Below are 21,003 nucleotides of genomic sequence, written 5' to 3'. Positions count from 1 at the left end.
TATAGCACAGGGAACTCTACTCAATGCTCTGTGGTGACCGAAATGGGAAAGAAATCCAAAAAAGAGGGGGTATATGTATACGTATAGCTGATTCATTTTGCTGTACAGTAGAAACTAATACAACATTGTAAAGCAACTATATTCCAATAAAAAAAAAGTTATCGAGACAGAGTAATTATCAGAGACAGTAAAACTGTTGTATTAAAAGATGAAAAAGCCAGAAATAATTAACTGCTTAATAGGGCAGCTTGGTCCAGGAGTCAGACCCCAAGAGGCTACAGAGGGAGGCCTTCTGTTTGGTGGGGCCTCAGGCAACATTAGTCATTTTAGACCAGACCTTTATTTTTCTTTCAATTTTTTTTATTGTGGTAAAATACACATAACAAAGAAATTTAACATCTTAACCATTTTAAAGTGTACAGTTCAGTGGCATTAAGCACATTCATACTGTTGTACAGTCATCACCACCATCCTTCTCGGCAACGTTTTCATCTTGCAAAACTGAAACTCTGTCCCTGTTAAAGCATAACTTGCATGGCAACCACCATGCTACTTTCAGTCTCTGAAATTGACTGCATTAGGTACCGCAGGTAAATGGAATCATACAGCATTTGTTTTTGTCTTTCTGTGGCTGACTGATTTCAAGTAGCATGATGTCCTCAAGATTCATCCGTGTTGTAGAACGTATCAGAGTTTCTTTCCTTTCTGGACTGAATAATATTCCATTTTATGGCTAGACCACGGTTTGTTTCATCCATTTATCTGTTGATGGACGTCTGGGTTGCTTCCATCTTTTGCCTATTGTGAATAAATAATGTATACAAATATGTGTTCAAGACCTTGCTCTCATATTCAATATCCCGTAATAAACCATAATGGAAAAGAATATAAAAAATGAATATATACATGTATAACTGAATCACTTTGATTTACAGCAGAAACTAACATAACATTGTAAATCAAGTATACTTCAATTAAAAAAATCAATAAGAGAAAAAAATAACATAGGTTTAGAAAACCAAGGAACTATGTGGCGTTAAGAGTGTCTTGAGTGGGATAAAGATGCAGAGCTGGGAGGAGATCACACACACGTGGACCTACAGAGAGAGGAGAGTGGTGGACTCACCTGGGATGTGGAAGGATGCTAACAGCAAGCGTGACCATAAAAATCTCCAGACAGGTCCAAATAATGCACATGGGCTCAGGGTTACAGAGGTCAGGATGGGGAGACTGTCTCAAGAGCGGGAAGACTTTGGGTTTGGGGGTTTTGTTTTATTTTGTTTGTTTTTTATAACAATGTGAAACCGATTAAGTAAGCGTGAAAGAGGGGTATGAAAACAGCTCACTGGATCAAGGTCAGAAGAAAAACATCAGGGCTTTAGAGAAAGCAATGTGTTCTGATAAGTGGTGGGCAGAGAGGAAAAGAGGGTGGAAATGTAAATTTCTTCACTCCAGACATTTTGTCAAAATGGTCGTGGAAAATGAAATGGCAACTGGATGGAAGTGAGGTCAAGGGAGGGATTTTTTTTTAAGTAAGAAGAGAATATAAACTGGCTACAAATTCCCTGAGATTGTGTCTAACCAGAGCTACAGATATGAAATCAGCTCCCAATGTCTGCTTTCATGACCTCAGTCATTAGAAAAATGTGCAGGAGAAACAGGAAAACTGAGAAACATAAACCTTTGAGCAGAAAATAGAGGGGAATCATAGAAAAAAAACTTCATACTATTATGCAAAAGGCCACCTGTATATGCTTACAGTGGAAAGGGAGGAACCAGGGGCATGTGATGAGAGAAAAACACCAGAGTCAGTTAAAATTTTACATGCAAAGATTGAAGGCAAACCTAGAAATAGTAGTAATTGTGGCAGGCCTAGTTGACACTTATGTTGTGCTTACTCTGTGTAGGATCATGTGAGTGTAGAAGCAAAGACCCTACAGAGGGATCCAAAACCCAAGGAGAGACACTGATGTTTTTCATCACGTCTCAGAGTTTTGATAAAAAGTAGAGGATAGATGGATGCATTCACTAATTCAATAAAACATTTACTGTGAACACTAGGGGTACAGAGATGAATTCACTACGACCCCTTCAGTCAAGGAGCTCCCAATCCAGTGGAACAGGCAGATAAGGACAGTCCAGTGCAACAGCGGCCACCAAGGACAGAGTGACAAACACAAGTGTTCCACTGAGACGTGGGGTTCCACTCAGTGGACTCCCATGAGCCCCTCTTTTATCCTGAGAGGATGCCCATCACTCAGGATGTTCTTTGGTGTTCTTAGCGTTGCCTCCTGCAGGATGACTACTAACCCTGCCCCAAGAAAGATGGTCTCTATTGATCCTTCCAGCCCCGTTGTCACCTCACTTCTACCGCAAATAACCAACCTTGCGGAGTGGACCTTGATGTTATCACAAAGAGGAACTTCACCTCACCTATACTGGAGCTCTCTTACTGGTGTTCCAAAAGGTTGTCTGGCTCCTAAAGATTATTTTTTGTAATTTTCTCTCTAATGCAACTTGAAATACCTCTACTGTGCTGAACCTTGAATAAGCTTCTTAACCACCTTCTAGTGAGGTTAAGAACACACAGATACACAAACATACACACACACAACACACACACACTCTCTCTCTCTCTCTTTGCTCAGTAATCTAAATCTGTTTTTTTTAATTTTATTGAAGTATAGTTGATTTACAATGTTGTGTTAATTTCTGCTGTACAGCAAAGTGACTTGTTATACATATATATTCTTTTTCATATTCTTTTCCATTATGGTTTATCCCAGGATATTGAATAGAGTTCCCTATGCTATACAGTAGGACCTTGTTGTTTATCCATCCTATATATACTAGTTTGCATCTGCTAATCCCAAACTCCCAGTCCTTCCCGCCCCCTCGTCCCCTCCCCCTTGGCAATCACAAGTCTGTTCTCTATGTCTGTGTTTCGATGCCTGAACATCAATCCCAAGGCTTACACATCATCCCTGCTTAAGGTGCCCAGGCACATCTAGTCCAGAGGCTTCTAGGTAGCAAGGCCAATCGATTTTCCCCAGGGGCACAGTCTTGGGGGCGAGAAGGGGTTTGTGGGGAGGTGCTTTGCTGTTTTATTACATAAGAGGGAGAAGCACCTGGAAAAGAGAGTTTTAGTGAATGAAAGTGATCATGTGACAATGCCTCCAGGCTCACTTCAGCAAACGAAAGGAAGTGAAAGTCAAGCTCTCAATATCCTTTTCACAGAGAATCACCTGATCACAGTGACTCAGCACCATCAGACATTTTTGTCACTGGTGCCTGATAGGACCCAAACATTGCTCCAAACGTGTTGCCTTGTCACACCTCATCACTGTTACTAGGAAAACATATTCAATGCAGGAAAATGTATTTGTTACACTAAAAGCAAAGATAAAGACTGCAGGGCAGAAGCAGGTAGTGATCTGATCCAGATCAAAGCTGCCTTTCAAAAGGCATTTGTCATTGGTTCACACTCTCCCATTTAAGCTCTTGCTGACTCATTGTAAACTACTCAAAGCTGCACCGAGCTAATGTTTAGAAATTCATTCTATATGGAAGCAAAGTCCAATATCAAATTCTTAAAAGCGTTTGACTTGGTCTATTCACACCTGAACATACACTTAGTCGTGAGTCACTCGCCACTCAACATGATTGTAGGAAAATGGAATAACTGGCCACTCAAGTGAGGTCAATGAGGGTTATTTTTAATAAGAAATAAGACTACAAATGGCCACAACCTCCCTCTGCGTTGATGTTTCTATGCATATATATACATTCTCACATGAAACTCTACAAAACTAAAAGCCAAGTGAGTGGAAATACCTGTAACTCAAACTAAGACTAGAGTAACAAGGACTACAGATTACAATTTGGTTGTATATTTCCATTTCCTTTCCCATTATTCCAATTATACATTTTTTAAATGTAGTGAGGTATAATATACATACTGTAAAGTGCACAGATATTAAATGTGGGGTGGATGAATTTTTCCACCTGCGCTTACCTATATAACCACCATCCAATTCAAGATAGAGGACATCTCTGCTCATTGACCCTTCCCAGTAAATATCTCCCCAGAATGAAACTATTCTGACCTCTATCATCACAATTTCTGTTCTTGAACTTTATGTAATTTAAATCTTTAAGATAGATACTTTTAATTTTATTTAATTTTATAAAATGTGATACATTCAAAAGGTACAAAAGTGATGTTTCTCTCCCAGCTCTGACCTGCAGGAACTCAGTTCCTCTACCCAAAGGCACCCAATGATATCAGCTTCTTGAGCATGTCTACAGAAATATTTACTCATATGCATGCAAATGCATGTGTGTATACATAGTTTTCCTCCCTTCATACAAGTTCTGTAGAATACCATATACACAACGTTCTATCCCTTGCATTTTACACACACACACACACACACACACACACACACACACACACAAAATATCGGGGATATTGTTCCCTATTCAAGACTTTCCCTATTTTTACTGTGCCACAGAGTATTCCATTATTGAATCAGTCCCCTATTGATAAACATTTAGGTTATTTCCCATTTTTTGCTGTGATAAACATACACGGAAGTAAATCTATGAAGTAGATTTACTTACACGGAAGTAAAAGTACAGTTCTGGGTCAAAGGACATATACATTTGCAATTTTTATAGATTTGCAAAATTCATCCCATGATATAGAAGTTGTTCCCATTTAAACTCCAAGATCCTATTTGCTCACACCTTTGCCAACACAGGGTGCTATTGAACTTTTGGATCTAAGCCAATCTGATAAGGAAAAATGGTTTCTCTAGGTAGATCGAATTCGCATTTCTCTCATTGTGAGGCTGAGCCTATTTTCATGGACCTAAGAGCCATTTGTATTTCCTTTTCTGTGCACTCTCTTTTTGTTCATTCTTATTTAATTGTTGGTGTATTTCTTTGAAGATGTGTCTTACATATTAGGGAATTCAGCCTTTAATTGGGAAACGTCTTGCAAATATTTTTCCCTAGCTTATTATCATTTGTTTTTCTTTATGGTAGCATCTGCCGTACAGATTTTTTATGTAGTTGAATTTTATTGTATGGCTTCTGACCTTTCCACTCAAAGAATATAAAAGAAGATTCTCCCATGGAATCTTTTGGTGTTTTAATAGTTTGTTTTTTCTTTATGTTTAAATGTCTGATTCATCTGGAATTTATTTGGGTATACGATGTAAGGTATGGATATAACTTTATCTTTTTCCAGATGACCATTCAGGTTTACAGACACCATTTATTAAATAACTGCCTTTTCCCTCTTGATTTGAAGTATTGTTGTTATCACATCCTAAATTCTACGTGTCCTAGAGTTTCTGTCTCCCATCATTGATCTAGAGTTCCTACCTCTCAGCAGTTTTTAGTACCAAACTGCTTTAATTATTACATTTTAAAATGTTATAACATCTGATAGGGCTAACCACCTCCACTCTGCCCTCCCCCTTCATTGTTTTATTGTTTTGTCTTTTTCAGAATTATCTTGGTTATTCTTTTTTTTAATTTCATGTATTTATTTATTTATTCTGGGCTGTGTTGGGTCTTTGTTGCTGCACGCAGGCTTTCTCTAGTTGCGGAGAGCGGGGCCTACTCTTCACTGCAGTGAGCGGGCTTCTCATTGCAGTGGCTTCTCTTGTTGTGGAGCACGGGCTCTAGGCACACAGGTTTCAGTAGTTGTGGCACGCGGGCTCAGTAGTTGTGGCTCGCAGGCTCTAGAGTGCAGGCTCAGCAGTTGTGGTGCACCAGCTTAGTTGCTCCGCGGCATGTGGGATCCTCCCAGACAAGGGCTCAAACCCGTGTCCCCTGCATTGGCAGGCGGATTCTTAACCACTTAACCAGGGAAGTCCCTATCCTGGTATTCTTACTAACTGATTTTTCCATGTAAACTTTGGAATCAGCTTGTCTAGCTCCAAATATCTTGTTGTTCCTTTTATTTGGATCTCATTAAATTTGTAGATTAATGTAGTGTTCATGTTACCTATTATTATCTAACAGACTACCACCAAAACTTAGTGGTTTAAAAACTTCTTATTATTTCTTATAGCATATTGATAAACTAAGCCCCTCAGGAAAATTTTCACTTGGGGTGTCTCAGAGGCTTGTAGTCAGATGAAGATGTCTTCCCTCACATGTCTGGTGCCTGAGTTAGGACAGCTAGAACAGCTGGGGGCTGGCCAAGCATCTCTCTTTCTCCAAGAGCCTTTCCACATGGCCGGTTGGGCTTCCTCACAGCATGGTAGGATCACAGGAGTCAGACTTCCTACATGGCTACTAAGGCTTCTCCCAGCCCAAGAATTCCAAGAGACAGGCAAAAGCTTCCGGGCTTCTCATGACCAGGGTTCAGAAGTCACACAGTGTCACTTCTCCCATGTCCTATATATCAGAATAAGCTACAGGTATCGAAATGGAGGGGACTACACAAAAGTGTGACTAAGGGCTGTTTTTGAAGTCAAGCTTCCATATTTACGGAGAATGACAACATGAATGGGGTCTGTGGAGAAGAGTTTATTTATTTGGCTCATGTTCTCAAATAACTTTTAGGCAAAGAGAATTTTTCATTCATTTAGAAGTGCTAAGAAAGAACTTCTGTGATAGAAAATAGAAAATTAGAGAAGGGAAATGGTTAACCCTACATATGAATGATACGCTTCAATAACACTTTATGGTTCACACAATGCTTTCCTCCCCAATCTCAGCTGATTTTCATTTCTACACGAGACAGTTTTATTGTTCTGGTTTCCCAGATGATGAGATTGAGGCTCAGATGGATTCTAAGTTGCTCAAGGCCACACAGTTCCTCTGACTCTAAGGCCCACCTTGCCCAAGGCAGAAAAACTCAAGTGTCCACAGGAGCCAGGATGATAATCAAAATGAGTTAACTGGGACTGCCCTGGCAGTCCAGTGGTTGAGAATCTGCACTTCCACTGCAGAGGGCTCGGGTTCTACCCCTGGTCAGGGAACTGAGATCCCACATATCGATATCCGCATGCCATGATGTGTGGCAAAAAAAAAAAAAAAAAGAGTCAACTGGTCCAGTTGTATTCTTTTGAAAGAGACACATTTTGTCTGAAAATTAAGTGCATAAAATATTCTTTATTTCCACTAATCATTATTCTATCACTTCTTGTTAAACATGCCATTGTCTTCAGCTACCTTTGGTTTCCAACTACTGATAGAGATGGAGTTGCAAGAAACAGTTTACTCTCTTCTGAAGTTGACCATGAGAAGAACACACCCACACACATGGTCAGTGACAAATGAAGGCTCTGGCAGTTGGAGTCAAAAAGAGAGTAGAGAGACATTTGCAAACTGGAAAGGGAGCTTTCCAGCAAATCCAGCGAATGGTTGCCATGCAGCACTATGGGCCCAGTGTGCAGGTTTTTAATTTTCAGAGCTGTTAGAAGTCCATATTTAAAGTGAAGTAGTCTGAGGCTGAAACAGTGACAACAAATTCAATTCTTTTTAAAGACTGAATTGCCCACCAGCCCCTGAGTATGGAATGGAAGCAGCAGCCTGCTCCAGCCCACGAGCAGAAAGAGTCTTACAATTAGAGTTCCCAGCCTGAATTACTGCACAGGTGCTGACCCAAGTTCTCTGAATCTCTCTCTCCACAATATGAAAGCCTCCAACCAAGAGACAAAGGGGAAAACTTACATTGAAACAATGAACACCATGGAAACTGTCTTAGTCTGTTCAGACTGCTAGAACAGAATACCATAGACTGGGTGGCTTATAAACAACAGAAATTTATTTCTCACAGTTCTGGGAAGTCCAAGATCAAGGCACCAAGAGATTCAGTGTCTGGTGAGAACCCACTTCCTGGTTCATAGACAGCTGTCTTCTCACTAGAACCTCACACGATGGGGTCTTTTTTTATAAGGGCACTAATTCCATTCATGAGGACTCTACCCTCATGACCTTATCACCTTCCAAAGGCTCCACCTCCAAATACCATCACATTGGGGATTAGGATTTCAACATTTGAATTTTAGGGGGACACAAACATTCAGTCTGTAGCAGAATTACAGCTAAGGCGACAAGAGACCAATCTGTGAAGATTCTTCTACATTCCTAAGATCAAATAGGACCCAAACAGAGGTCACGATTACCCCTGAAGATAGGCTCATAGGAAATGAACAGACAAGGAGAGAGTCAGCAGCCACACAGATATGAGGAATCACACTCAGTAAACTTCACACAATAGGACATCTGAAAGGCACCTTAAAATAAACGTTTCAAATGTCAAAGAGATGGTAGCAGGAAGAGAATCTCTAAGATAAGAACAGAACATTTTAAGAAAAGAACCTGAAAGTCTGAAAGGGAGTCGAATGGAATGGATTGAATTATAATGTACTGATTTGACCTGAATCGAATACTAAACTGACCAATTATTAACTAAGATTTGTTGTAAATATTGCCTAAGAAGAGAAAAAAAAATGAAGGGAAACAAATATGAATTTGCCTATCAAAAATTTTTTTTAATATTCTAAAGTTATTTAGAAAAATTATTTTAAAAAAATCATTCTAAACTTTTTGTCTCAACTTCTACAGTTATTCATTTGATAGTGATTTATATTAGAAGAGGGGCATCATTTTACCTGAGTAAACACAAGCTTAAGATAAGGAATGGCACAAAAGCTACTGATGAGAAAAGCATTGTGTGTACTTCTTCATAGATTAAAGGAACCTTGAAAACCAACACAAATTAAAGGTGTTTCTACTTGGTAAGGTAAGTAATAATGGATATGGACATATTACAGAGCTATAATTATCATGCCTCAAGTGCACGTAGAGTCAATTTTATATAAAATAAATAATATTATTACTTATAATAATATATGATTTTATATAATAATATAATAATTATAATAAATAATTTGACATAAAAATAGGAGGAGAAAAAGATAGCGATATAATGTAGCATTTAGAAATGTGTTTAGCTACAAATAACAGAAACTCAAAAACAGCAGCTTAAATACTAAGTTTGCCGCATGCAACAAGAAGTCTGGGGCAGGCCAAGGCTGCTACGCAGGCTCAACAGGCTTTTTCTGTTTTTTACTTGTCTTCATGCTGTCACCCCTTTGTTGCACTATGGCTGCTGTACCTCAGGTATTACACCTGTATTCTAGACAAGGAGAAGAAGGAAAGGGGAAGTAGGAAGGGGCTGGAAAACAGTCAGGAAAACAAAAGCTTCCGCAGAAACCCTCCGCTTATATCTCATGGAACACTACAGGGTCCCATGGCTCCTGTAACTGCAACATAGATAGTCTAGTAAAGCAAGTAATTTTAGTTTGGCACACTGGATAAAATTAAGGCTCTTTTCGAAAGAGAGAGGGATGAGAATTGACATCAGCAGTTAGAGGGTCAGCCCTGGCCTCATGATATTATGACTATGTTGATTATTAAACACTGAGAAAGTTATAGACTATTCTAAGAAATCTTAGTTTTGATAAACACCTATTCACATCAATTTTTGCTAAGTCCTTCCTACTTGCAGGCAAAAGGTGAACTAAAGTACTCCTAAAATTTCCTCTCATTTTGTTATTATAAACAGATCCGTCTTTCTTTATCCACAATTGCAAAATGTAAAAACAAGACAAACAACTAAAAACTATGAAAACAGGAAAAAAAAATGTAGCCAATTCTGTGGCAGAAACTTTATCTGACCTGAGGCGAAGATATTTAGAGCCTTTCTTTATATGAATTAGTGTGACTGTTTATTTCATATATTGCAGAAATATTAATGTTTGATTAAGGGGTGCTGCCCCAGACCCTGCTTGGAATATTACATAATGAACAGTATCATCTAAATTTGAAAAGTTCTGAGTTCCTAACACCTCTATTCAGTGGTTTGAGTTGGGGATTGTGGAGCCATACTTAGAAAGATGACCTCAATATAAATACACAGCTTGTCAGGGGAATGGCATAAATAACTTTAAATTAAGGCAGGCAGAAATGAAAAAAAAAAATCCTAAAATTTTGAGAAACTGGAATAAGGTCAAATTAATATGTTGCTTAAATTTGAGTAATTTGAACCATTTATATAGTCACTTAGGATGAGGGCATCAAGAATTACATATTTCTAAAACTCTAAATATTACGTACATTACGTACATCTAAACGTTACGTACAAGTCCTAGGACTAGTCTCAGGAATATCACTGACAAGTATGACTCATTGTTAATATTTGCCTGCCTACATGACCACAGGATTCACAAGGGTAAAAGGTAAAGCAACTGCACAAGAAGTCTTTGCTCTTGTTTGTTACGCTGAGATTATCCTCCACCTGAAAATGCTTAAGCAGATGCTTCCTAGCAATGCAATACAATTGACATCTAATCATTCCCAACGAATACTTTAAGTGCTTATCAAACTTCTGCTAAAACACATTTATTGACATGATAAATGACAGCCAAACTAGTCAGTGTATTACCTTGTTCAATATCCATATTATATTGTACAAGCGCTATATTATACAAGTATTATATAAATACTATTGTAAGGTAAAAAATACAATGAATTAACCTCACTTGAGCTCTCTGCAGGGCTGCTGAGGCAGAGCTGGGTACCAGGTAAGTGACTAGGCCAGGCGACCACCACAATCATGCTTCTCCAATTTTAATGAGCACACAGATGGGGGAGGGGCGGGGGGCAGTGTTACAACGTGCATTCTGATTTAGTAGGCCTGGGGTTGGGCCTGAGATTCTGCATTTCTCCCAGAACTCCAGGTGACACAGATACTGAATTGTCCACCACATTTTCAATAACAAGGCCCTAAAGCTTCTTCCAACCCTGGGTTATCATAATCCTCTAAACAAGGATTCCTATACTCCATCTGTGAACTGGACTATGGAAACATAGGGTGATAATAATAATAGCTGACTACTGTTAGTTGCTTTGGAGGAAAACATGCATCTCAGAATCTACAAAGTCTTAGGGGAACTCCATGTGATTTGGAAATCAAGCCAGCTTGCCAAGAGGATAATGAAAAACATCACTGAGATGGGGGCGAAAATCTCCGAAGACTAGAAGCCTCTGCTCTGACATGCACCCTGAATATGGCTGTCCCTGTGCCAAGGTCTTACTCAAAGGTAATTAAGCCCAACCTTGAGAAAACATGTGTTCTTACGAGTCTCTGGAATTCCCAGCCTCCAGTGAAGTTAGGCAATTCTGGAGGACCCAGTTAACTTCTTAGGTCTATTACTTGCGAGGAACATTTAAGACCCCATAAAGAAACAAGATGTCAGCTAGATAATAGGCCATAAGAGAAGTCGAGCAGAGTGGAGAAGTCCATAATAACTAAGGACTGAAAGGAATTCAGAGTGAATAATTTCTACAGGGCTCTTATACTGGATTTCAACTGGTCTCCTTGTCTCCAGAATCTTTTCATACCAATTTCTGTTTCTTACCACAGTCATCCTCTCCAAAGAGAATTTTTTACGTGCTGCTCTGTTGCGAAGTCTAAGGCTCAGAGAGATAAGGAAATGCTCAGTCTTTTGAGTGTACAATTCCATAGGTTTTCATGAAAGCATATGGTTGCATAACCACAACCACAAGCAAGATACCGAATGCTACCATCATCCCCAAAATACAAGCCCTATTAAAATCATTCTTCTTTTACTGGAAATTGGTGGCCAATTCAGAGCACTATCAAAATTTATTACAAATGACACTTTCTTACTTTCATGCTCACTTTCTGGTTTACCAGTTTATGAAACGTCTAGCATTTCCGGGTTTGTCTTCATATTTCAAAAGAGATTCTTTAGTTAACTCTGAATTTGATGATTGTTCTAATAATGTCGATATCTAGAGACTTGATTGCTTTCAATGGTTGAAAAGCTGTTTTCTAGCCAAACTTGTAACTTGTAACAAGTATAATTTAATCCATTTCTGCATGCATTCTTTCTTCTTTTCCTAAACGCTGTACCACTTGGCTTTTTAGATGCCATATTTCTGAAAATTAATTTTTAGTATAAATTATAGTATATTTTTATTTTTTATAGTATATTTTTAATCAATACAAGGTTTAAATCAAGTAAATATAATGTACAGTGAATTAGAATTAATTTATATGAATTAGCTTAATTCATATAAATTATAATATTTAAAAACCAAATAGATGTACATAAAAGTTTGTATCAATAATATTAAAAAACCCCTTGTGCACTATTGTTGGAAATGTAAAATGATGCAGCTGCTATAGAAAACAGTATGGCAGTTCCTCAAAAAATCAAAAATAGAATTATCACCCAGTAATTCCACTTCTGGGAATATACCTCAAAGAACTGAAAGCAGTGTCTCAAAGAGATGTTTGTACAACCACATTCATAGCACCATTATTCACAATAGCCAAAAGGTGGAAGCAACCCAAGCATCGTCCAATCAATGGATGAATGGATAAACAAAATGTGATATACACATACAGTAGGATATAATTCAGCCTTTAAAAGGAAGCAAATTCTGACACATACTACAACATGGATGAACCTTGGGGACATTATGCTAAGCGAAATAAGCCAGTCACAAAAGAACATATATTGTATGATTCCTCTTATATGTGGTCAAATTCACAGGGACAGAGAGTAGCATGATGGTTACCAGAGGCTGGGAGAAGGGGGAATAGAATACTTCATGTTCCTTTCCAGGCTCACAGAGGGGGAAAACCTTTCTCCATCTTTATCTGTTATTGTTTTGAAATCAGAGCTTCCAAGGAAAACAGTATCTCCTTAACACAGAAGCTGGCACAAAGCTTTGTCCAGGGTTGAAAGTGTGCACTAATGAATAGTTTTCAAATAATTTGTAAACCAGAGAGGTGAGCCTGCTTCTGCCCTGGGGTAGTCACATGGGTGAACTTTTTTGGCAAACACAGGGCAAGAAAGCAGGCATTGTCCTGGGATTAGGATGGAACCCAAATTTTGTGTCTCAGTCAAGGCTGAGAGCTTTGTTATATAAAACTGGGGAGACAGGGAGGAGACAGCGGGTCGATCTGAGTGAGTTCAGGGTCTTCTGGGAGGCAAGAAACTGAAGTTTTAACCATCCCCAGTTCCCTGATATGTGAAGATAGGAAGCTGTCAAGGTGGACCAGGATGCCTCTGAAATTAAATTAACTCTAGACTAGCAGAGGTCCGAACAGGTGAGCTGAGCCTGCCCCAGAGTCAACAGGGGAAGGCTACATCAAACACTGGTCCTGTGCTGATCATTTTGTAATGATATAGAAATATTGAATCACTATGTTGTGTACTATGTTGTTTATCAATTATACTTCAAAAACGAACAAACAAACTGGTAGAAAAAGGGATCAGATTTGTGGTTACCGGAGGTGGGGTGGGTAATATGGGGGAAGCTGGATTGGATGAAGGTGTTTAAACGTTACAAACTTTCAGTTATAAGTATGTACTAGGGATGCAATGTACCACACAATAAACATAATTAACACTGCTGTATGTTGTATATGAAAATTACAAGAGTAAATCCTAAGAGTTCTCATCACAAGGGGAAAACCTTTTCTTCTTTTTCTTTCATTTTATATCTATATGAGATTACAGACACTCACTAAACTTACTGTGGTCATCATTTCACAATGTATGTAAGTCAAATCTTGTACACCTTGAACTTATACAGTGCTGTGTGTCAATTACATCTCAATAAAACTGGAAGAGAAAAAAAAGCAGCCATTGCTAATGATATAAAAAAGAAGAAACTCATGACTGCTGAAATGAAATTGGGTGCTATGTCCACATTATCTTGGAAACTTAGCAGTGGGATCCTAGGGTTCAATACCCTCTTGCCTTAGCATAGAAACAGATCTAAAAAATTACATCCATTAGAATATACCAAATGTAACTGGGAACTTACAATTCACGGTTACTTTTGTATTTTTGTTTATATTGTAAAACAATTTTTACTGAAAGATGCCATACATATAGAAAAGGGCACACATTATAATTACATAGTTAGATGAATTTTTACAAAATGATCACACCCACATAGGCACCACCCAGATCAAGACAGACCAGCACCGCGAAGTCCTCTTTGAGCTCCCTCCTTGCTATGAATGTTTGCAAAGGTAACCACTATCTTGATCTTAAGTCATCTGAGATTGATTTTGTCTGTATATCTATTTAATAAAATGGAACCATACAGAACAAAAACAAACAATGTAGGTCCTGCAGTTGCTGGAATGCCTCCTGGCCAGGCAGCAGGACCTGGTGCTTTTGATCCAAGAAACAGGTGCTGAGAGTGGAGTTGTGAGAGGAGTGGTGGATGCACCTCCATGGAGGCCCAGAACTCCGGGAGGGGAGGGGAGGGAATGGGATGGGATGGGATGGGATGGGATGGGATGGGATTGCCCACCCACCCTCAATGAACTGACTGCCAAGAGTTGCCCAGGAGGCACCATTTCAGAGTGGACCACCGTCACCTGAAGATTAGGGACGATTTGGTTTTTTCTGTAACAGTGTGTGCATGGTGGGGAGAGTGGCAACAGCTGATACATCACTTGGGAAAGTTAGACAAAGGCGCTTTTCAGACTTTAGAAGTAACCATGGTGTTTGGGAGTTTTATTTCAACAAGTCATAGAAAGGAACCTGAAAGGGGGACTATTAGACTTCTTGTTAATCTGGCAGCTGGGGTTCTGGAGCTGTCTTCAACTCAATATGAAAATCTAAAAGAATGTGACTAATAAGTCCATGAGGCAGATAAATCCAGCTACACATATAACATAACCCTTATCCAAAAACAGTATTTGAAGCAATATCAGAGGCATTATAATTTAGTGATTAAAGGCATAGACTTTGAAGCCAGACAGGCTGAGACCACGTTCCAGTTCTGCCACTTCTTTGCAAGGTAATCTCGGTTATTCTGACGGGCAGATCATTTTCCATCCTTTTAAGCTCAATTTATACAATAGCTTGGTGTGGTTGATTAAAGAAATGGTGTTTGGAAACAGAAAATCTGAGTTCAAGTTCTTGTTGTGCCAATTAAGAGTGTGTCTTTGGCAAGTCATTTAACGTCTTATATCCTCAGTGTTATTCCTTGTAAAATGGGATAATAAAACCCTATCTTTCAGGTTTGTAGGGAAGGTGAAATGTGGCGATGTCTCTGTGAGAGCTCTCTGAACTATTCAGGGGTGAGCCTGGTTACCCTGTGTGGCTGATGTGGTCCACAGTCCACCACTGCATCCCCCTGGCGCTTTCACCTACGTGCTCAAGCCTGCTCACTACCCGAGGGCTTTGTTCTGGTCCTGGGAGAGTGACCAGCAGCGTATGAGGCAAGCCATGGTGCTGGGAGCAGCCCTGAGCCAGCGGTGGGCAGAGTTTGGTGGACAGATACCCCCCCTTGCAGGGCTGCCAAAGAAGTGGAGTCCACATTAGAACAAGATGACAAGAAGCTATTTAGAGTCTAAGCTGGTATTATGTGTTGTGATAATGGATCATTAATTCCGGGGGGGGGATCATAGAAGGGTTTTAGAAGTTGGGGGAGGGGGAGAAGGTGGGATAGAGGAAGGGGAAACAGAGGGAATACACAGAGCCCTGTGCAGTTCTCAGAGCTTCCTCCTCTCCTGTCACCTCCCCCTCTCACTCCACCCCCCGCCATGCTGATGCCTCCACTCCAGCTGCCCTCCCTGCAGCGGGCCTTCGCCCGGGTTGTTCCCCCTGCCTGGAATGCTTTACCCTCAGAGAGCCACTCAGTTGATTTCCTTACTTGCTTCAAGTCCTTGCTCAAATCTCTCCTACTCAAGGAGACCTAACTACCCTGGCCACCTTATCCAGGCCGTATCAAGTCCTGACCACACACCTACCTCACACTCTTGATCCCATTCTAATTTTTCTTTTTTTTCCATAGCACTTAATCACCTCTGACTTCCTATACAGTTACTTATTTACTGTGGGTATTGTGTGTCTCTCCTTCCTAAAATGTAAGCTCTATAAGGACAAGCACCTTTGTGTCGTCCACTGATGTAGCCCAAGCACCTAGAACGGTACCCAGCCAGTGGTGAGCGCTCAATGAACATTCGCTTAAAAAATGAATGAATGGATGAATGAATGCCAACATTCATAAGCCCACAGGAACAGTCAATGTGACACTCCACGCCTTCACTGTAACTTAGCGCCCTGTGCTTCCAAGGAGAAAGAAAAGGCTTCATTTTCTCTGTTTCCTGTCCCCCACGTCCTACACATTCCCCACTCTCCTAGTCCCAGTCTTGTCTTTTTTTGGGTCTAACAACCAGAGGCCTCTGCCTTGTGAAAGTAGTCATTTTCTTCTCAGTTTGATTTCAAATGTTAGTGCTTTTGCTTGCCTGTGAAGCCGATGGTAACAGTTTATTTAATAACTGGACTGTCTCCCTTCTCTTTTTTTGGACACAGTAGATGCCATGAACCATATTTTGCTCTTCGTTGTTTTTGTCAAAGAGAAGGTAGGATCTGCTCTGTGATCAGCATTAGGTCTGGACCCTGCCCTTAAATTGTCAACATTGTGTTTACTTGATATATTTATAGTGTCTGGAAACATTTGCTTTAGTTCCAACAGTCAAGTTTAAGAGATAAGGATCTGAAGAAGAGAAAAGGATGGGATGGAAATCAGCCCATGTGTCAAATGCTGGGAAAGGACAGAGCTACAGGCTGGAGAGTAACAGAATCTTACTCTACAGTGAAATCAGTAGTAAAAAAAAATATATATATATATATATGTATATACCAAAGCATTTAAATAATTCTAATATGTAAGCTGAGAACTAAAAGTTGTACTTAAATTCAAAGAGTAGCATTTAAAATTCTGATGCACCCTGGTGAGTGTTGTAGGACTGAGTTTAGGATTTGATTAACTAAAAACTAACTAGCTCCATTTGCTGAAACCTAAAATCATAAGCAATTAAGTGTATGAAGAACACAGAAAATACACAGAGAAAATGCCTCAGGAATGCTCACTTTCAGTTTTTTTTTTTTTTATCATCCACCATAATTTTTTTTCACACTTTTTTAAATTGTGGTATATAATTGACCTATAGCAGTATATTAGTTTCAGGGGTACAATACAATGATTCAAGATCTGTATATATTGCAAAGTGATCACTACCTAGTTAATATCCATCACCATACACCATTACAAAAATATTTTTCTTGTGATGAAAATTTTTAAGATCTCTTAGCAGCTTTCAGATATATAATACAGTATTATTAACTATAGTCACTATGCTGTTCATTACATCTCCAGGACTTATTTATAACTGGAAGTCTGTACCTTCTGACCCCCTTCATCCATTTCAAACCCCCCCTCCCCAGTAACCACCAACCTGTTCTCTGCATCTATGAGCTTGGTTGTTTTTTGGGTTTTTGGTTTTTTTAGATTACACATATAAGTGGGATTGTACGGTATTTGTCTTTCTCTTTCTGACTTATTTCAATTAGCATAATATCCTCAAGGTCCATCCATGTTGTGACACTTTCAGTCTGAAAGATAATAATCTGATGTAGTGAGAACATTGGCAGAGAGGACTCCACGGCACACCAGGAAGTCACTGGCTGACTGTGTCAGCTGGTAACAATATGGACAGACTGCACAGCTAACAGAAGAGTCACCACGTTTTGCCCTTCAGACCCAATAAACACTTAAGTATAGAACAGTTCAACATTAAATATTCTGTTTCCCCATCCATTCATCCATCCATCCATTCGGTAGATATCCAACACTTTGGATATCTACTGAAGGGCCAGGCAAATGAGCTTAAAATTATTGAAAAAGAAAAAAGAAAGAAGCAGTCCCTGGTGCCAGGAGTTCCCAGCAAAGTAAGAAAGATTAGTTGGAGAAAGTTTCAGGAAATGCAGCCCACGCTGAGAATGACTGGCTTGTCTGCAATGCACGGGCTGAAGTGAATGCAGGAATGAACACATCAGTATTTCTTCAGTGTTCTTGCTTTGTCACATCTATTTATTTACAGGGTTTCATATTTATATATTTATCTTAATCAAATTACTTTTTTTTTGGTGCTGGTTTTAAAATGTATCATTGGCAGAGTGAAAGAGGGTATGTCTTTGTTTTTCTTTATATTTTACTTTTTTTTTTTGGCCGTGCCGTGCAGCATGCAGCATCTTAGTTCCCCGACCAGGGATCGAACCCATGCCCCGTGCATTGGGAGTGCAGAGGAAGTCCACTGGACCGCCAGGGAAGTCCCTGTATTTTACTTTCTTTAATCCCCTCCATGAATCAATTCAGAGTCCAGCCTTAGCTCTGAATTGCAACAATACCAAAATAGTCAAGAAACCAGTCCATTAATTAAATGCCTACTTCATAGATAAGAAAACTTATGTTTGGAAGCTTGCGTAATGTCACCCACTGACATCTGTGGCAAGAATTTTTTTTACCTTTTTATTCCTACTTAATCTAGAAAAATTTATGGGAATTTTCATAATGCTGCATTATTCTGGAAGTGGGTGATATATTAAACCATTAAAAATGACTCAGTCTGACCCTGTCTATAGGGTACACAGTCAGCTCCAGCAAGAAACTTTTGGGAACATGTAGAAAAGATCGAGGTGACAAGTGCAGAGCCTGATAGAAAAGTCTAGTTTAAGATGCAAGAAAGTCAGCCGGCAGCATTTGACCTGGTAATTTATGCTTAAAAAGATACTAGGTGCTTTTCTACTATAGACTCTAAAACAAGTAAGGAAAGGGTTATTAAAACGCTTCATTCAAGACTTCCTTCTTTTTCTTTCCTTCCAGTTTCGTTAGAAAGAATTGACATACAGCACTGTATAAGCTTAAGGTGTACAGAATAATGATTTGACTCACATACATCATGAAATGATTAGCACAATAAGTTTAGTGAACATCCATCATCTCATATAGATACAAAAAGAAATAGAAAAACTTTACTCTCTTAACAACTTTCATATACAAGATACAGCAGTGTTAATTATATTTATCATGTTGCACATTACATCCCTAGTACTTATTTATCCTGTAACTGGGATTTTGTGCCTTTTGACTGCCTTCCTTCAATTCCCCCTTTCCCTACCCCCACCTTTGGTAACCACATATCTGATCTCTTTTTCTATGAGTTTGTTTGCTTGTTTTTGAAGTATAATCGACCTATGACACTATGCTAGTTCCTGTTACACAACACAGTGATTCGATATTTCTATATATTTCAAAACAATCACCACAGTAAGGCTACTTACCATACAAAGATATTACATAATGATTGACTATATTCCCCACACTGTACATTTCATACCTGTGACTCAGCTATTTTGTTACTGAAAGGTGGTACCTCTTAATCTGCCTCACCTGTTTCTCTCCTCCCCCAACCCCAACAGTTCCTTCTTGTTTGGAGTTAGTCTGTCTGGAAATTCCTGGACAATGGGAACTTTATTGCATCACTACTTTTGAAATGGGTGAATGAGCAAACTCACGGAGAATTTGCAATAAGATCTAAGTCCTTATAATGACCGACCCTATGGTCTTTGATGCATGGCTCCGTCTTTCCTAGTGCCCCCCTACCCCACCCCGGCCAATGACTGACCTCTAGCCATGCTGCTGTTCTTCCTATTTCTGGGCTGCATTAAGCACTAGCCCACCTGGGGCTGGGAGCCTTCCCACATGCTGATTCTCCCAAATGCTGGTTCTCAATCTCAGTACTACTGCCTGAAAATTGGGGACCTGAAAATTCTTTGCTGTGAGAGGTTGTCTTTTGCACTGTAGGAAGTTTAGCAGCATCTCTGGCCTCTACCCACTAGATGCCAGCAACGCCACCAACCCCCCTCCTACACCTTGCCCAGCTGTGACAACCAAAATATCTCTAGACACGGCCAAATGTCCCCTGGGGGCAACTGTACCCAGATGAGTACCACTACTCTAGCTGGTTCCAGCTCACCCTTCAGGTTTCAACTTAAATGTCGCCTCCTCTAAGAGGGCCTCCCTCGTCCCTTAATCTAAAGTAAAACCCCTTATCAATCTCCCTTTCATACCATCCCAGTCCTTTCCTTGATAGACATTTGCACAATTTGTAATTACATACATATTATCTTATTTGCTTGTTTAATGCCCCTCTAACACCTGCTGTTGGAGGCTCAATGAGGGCCGTGACTGCGCATACTTCATTTGCTGTCATAAACTCAGCCGCTAGCACAGTGCCTGACACACACAAAAAAGATGCTCAGGTAAAATTGTCTAAGTACATTATACTAACATTTCAAAGGATTCTGAGGTCAGAGTTATTTTGTATCCAAAGTCCCTAGACAGACCCCAATCTTTGCAGGGGTAGGTATTTATATTCTAGGATGTATGATGAGTGACTGGCTTTTGATCCATTGCCCAGTTCTGCCACTTAGCTGCCCAAGTTGGGTTAATCACTTCACTTCGTAGACTTACAGTTGTCTGCTCTGTAAAATAAGGCAGAGTTATAGTAAGGAGTAAGGATATTGTTTATAAGGTATCTGTCACATAGCAATTGCTCAATAAAATGGCACATGTCATCAAATATTCTTCTTAATATTGATAATGACAGTCCTGTCCATCCTGGGCCTTAGCAATCCAACCACACTCAGCTACTGCCATCCAGCCTCCAATCAACAAGCCCAGTTCCAACAGCCAGGCCAAGGCTACTAGAGACCCTGCAAATGAACTGGGTGAGTAGTTCACTCTCCTGCCTGAGCCTGGTATGCAACATGCCCCACTGAGCCCAGAGCCCAACAAATGGCAATCTGTCTCTAACTCCAGGCATCTTTGTTCAGCCTGTGTAACCTGGCTTTTGCACAAATTTCTTGGCTTGCACATTATCTTCCTTTCCAGGACCAATTTTCCCCGAGACCCACCCATTTTTATTAGGGCTCAAACACGCTCCTAGATATTTCTAGCCCCCTCTGTATGTCGATAACCATAGTCGATGCAACAACACAGACCAACCAACACAACCCAAACCACAGCAACATCACCACTAGAAACTCCCCCGCTGCCCCCATCCAG

At 39.8% G+C, this 21,003-nt stretch overlaps 1 long non-coding RNA gene across 2 annotated transcripts in view; it reads right to left on the bottom strand.

Moving 5' to 3' along the window:
* Positions 1-338: 338 nt before the first annotated feature.
* Positions 339-21,003, bottom strand: part of LOC141279746 (uncharacterized) — a 32,265-nt gene continuing 11,600 nt past the window's right edge. The window contains exons 3-4 of one of the 2 annotated variants that reach the window (XR_012334521.1): positions 20,228-20,420; positions 339-798 (exon numbers count right to left, since the gene is read on the bottom strand). This is a non-coding gene — a long non-coding RNA (uncharacterized lncRNA). Of the gene's footprint in view, positions 799-6,531; positions 20,421-21,003 lie in introns of those variants that run through there. The other variant, XR_012334520.1, reaches the window with a different exon arrangement.

The sequence above is a fragment of the Tursiops truncatus genome, chromosome 10 (assembly GCF_011762595.2).
Source record: "Tursiops truncatus isolate mTurTru1 chromosome 10, mTurTru1.mat.Y, whole genome shotgun sequence".
NCBI lineage: Eukaryota > Metazoa > Chordata > Mammalia > Artiodactyla > Delphinidae > Tursiops > Tursiops truncatus.
This window is presented reverse-complemented; position numbering and strand designations above follow the sequence as displayed.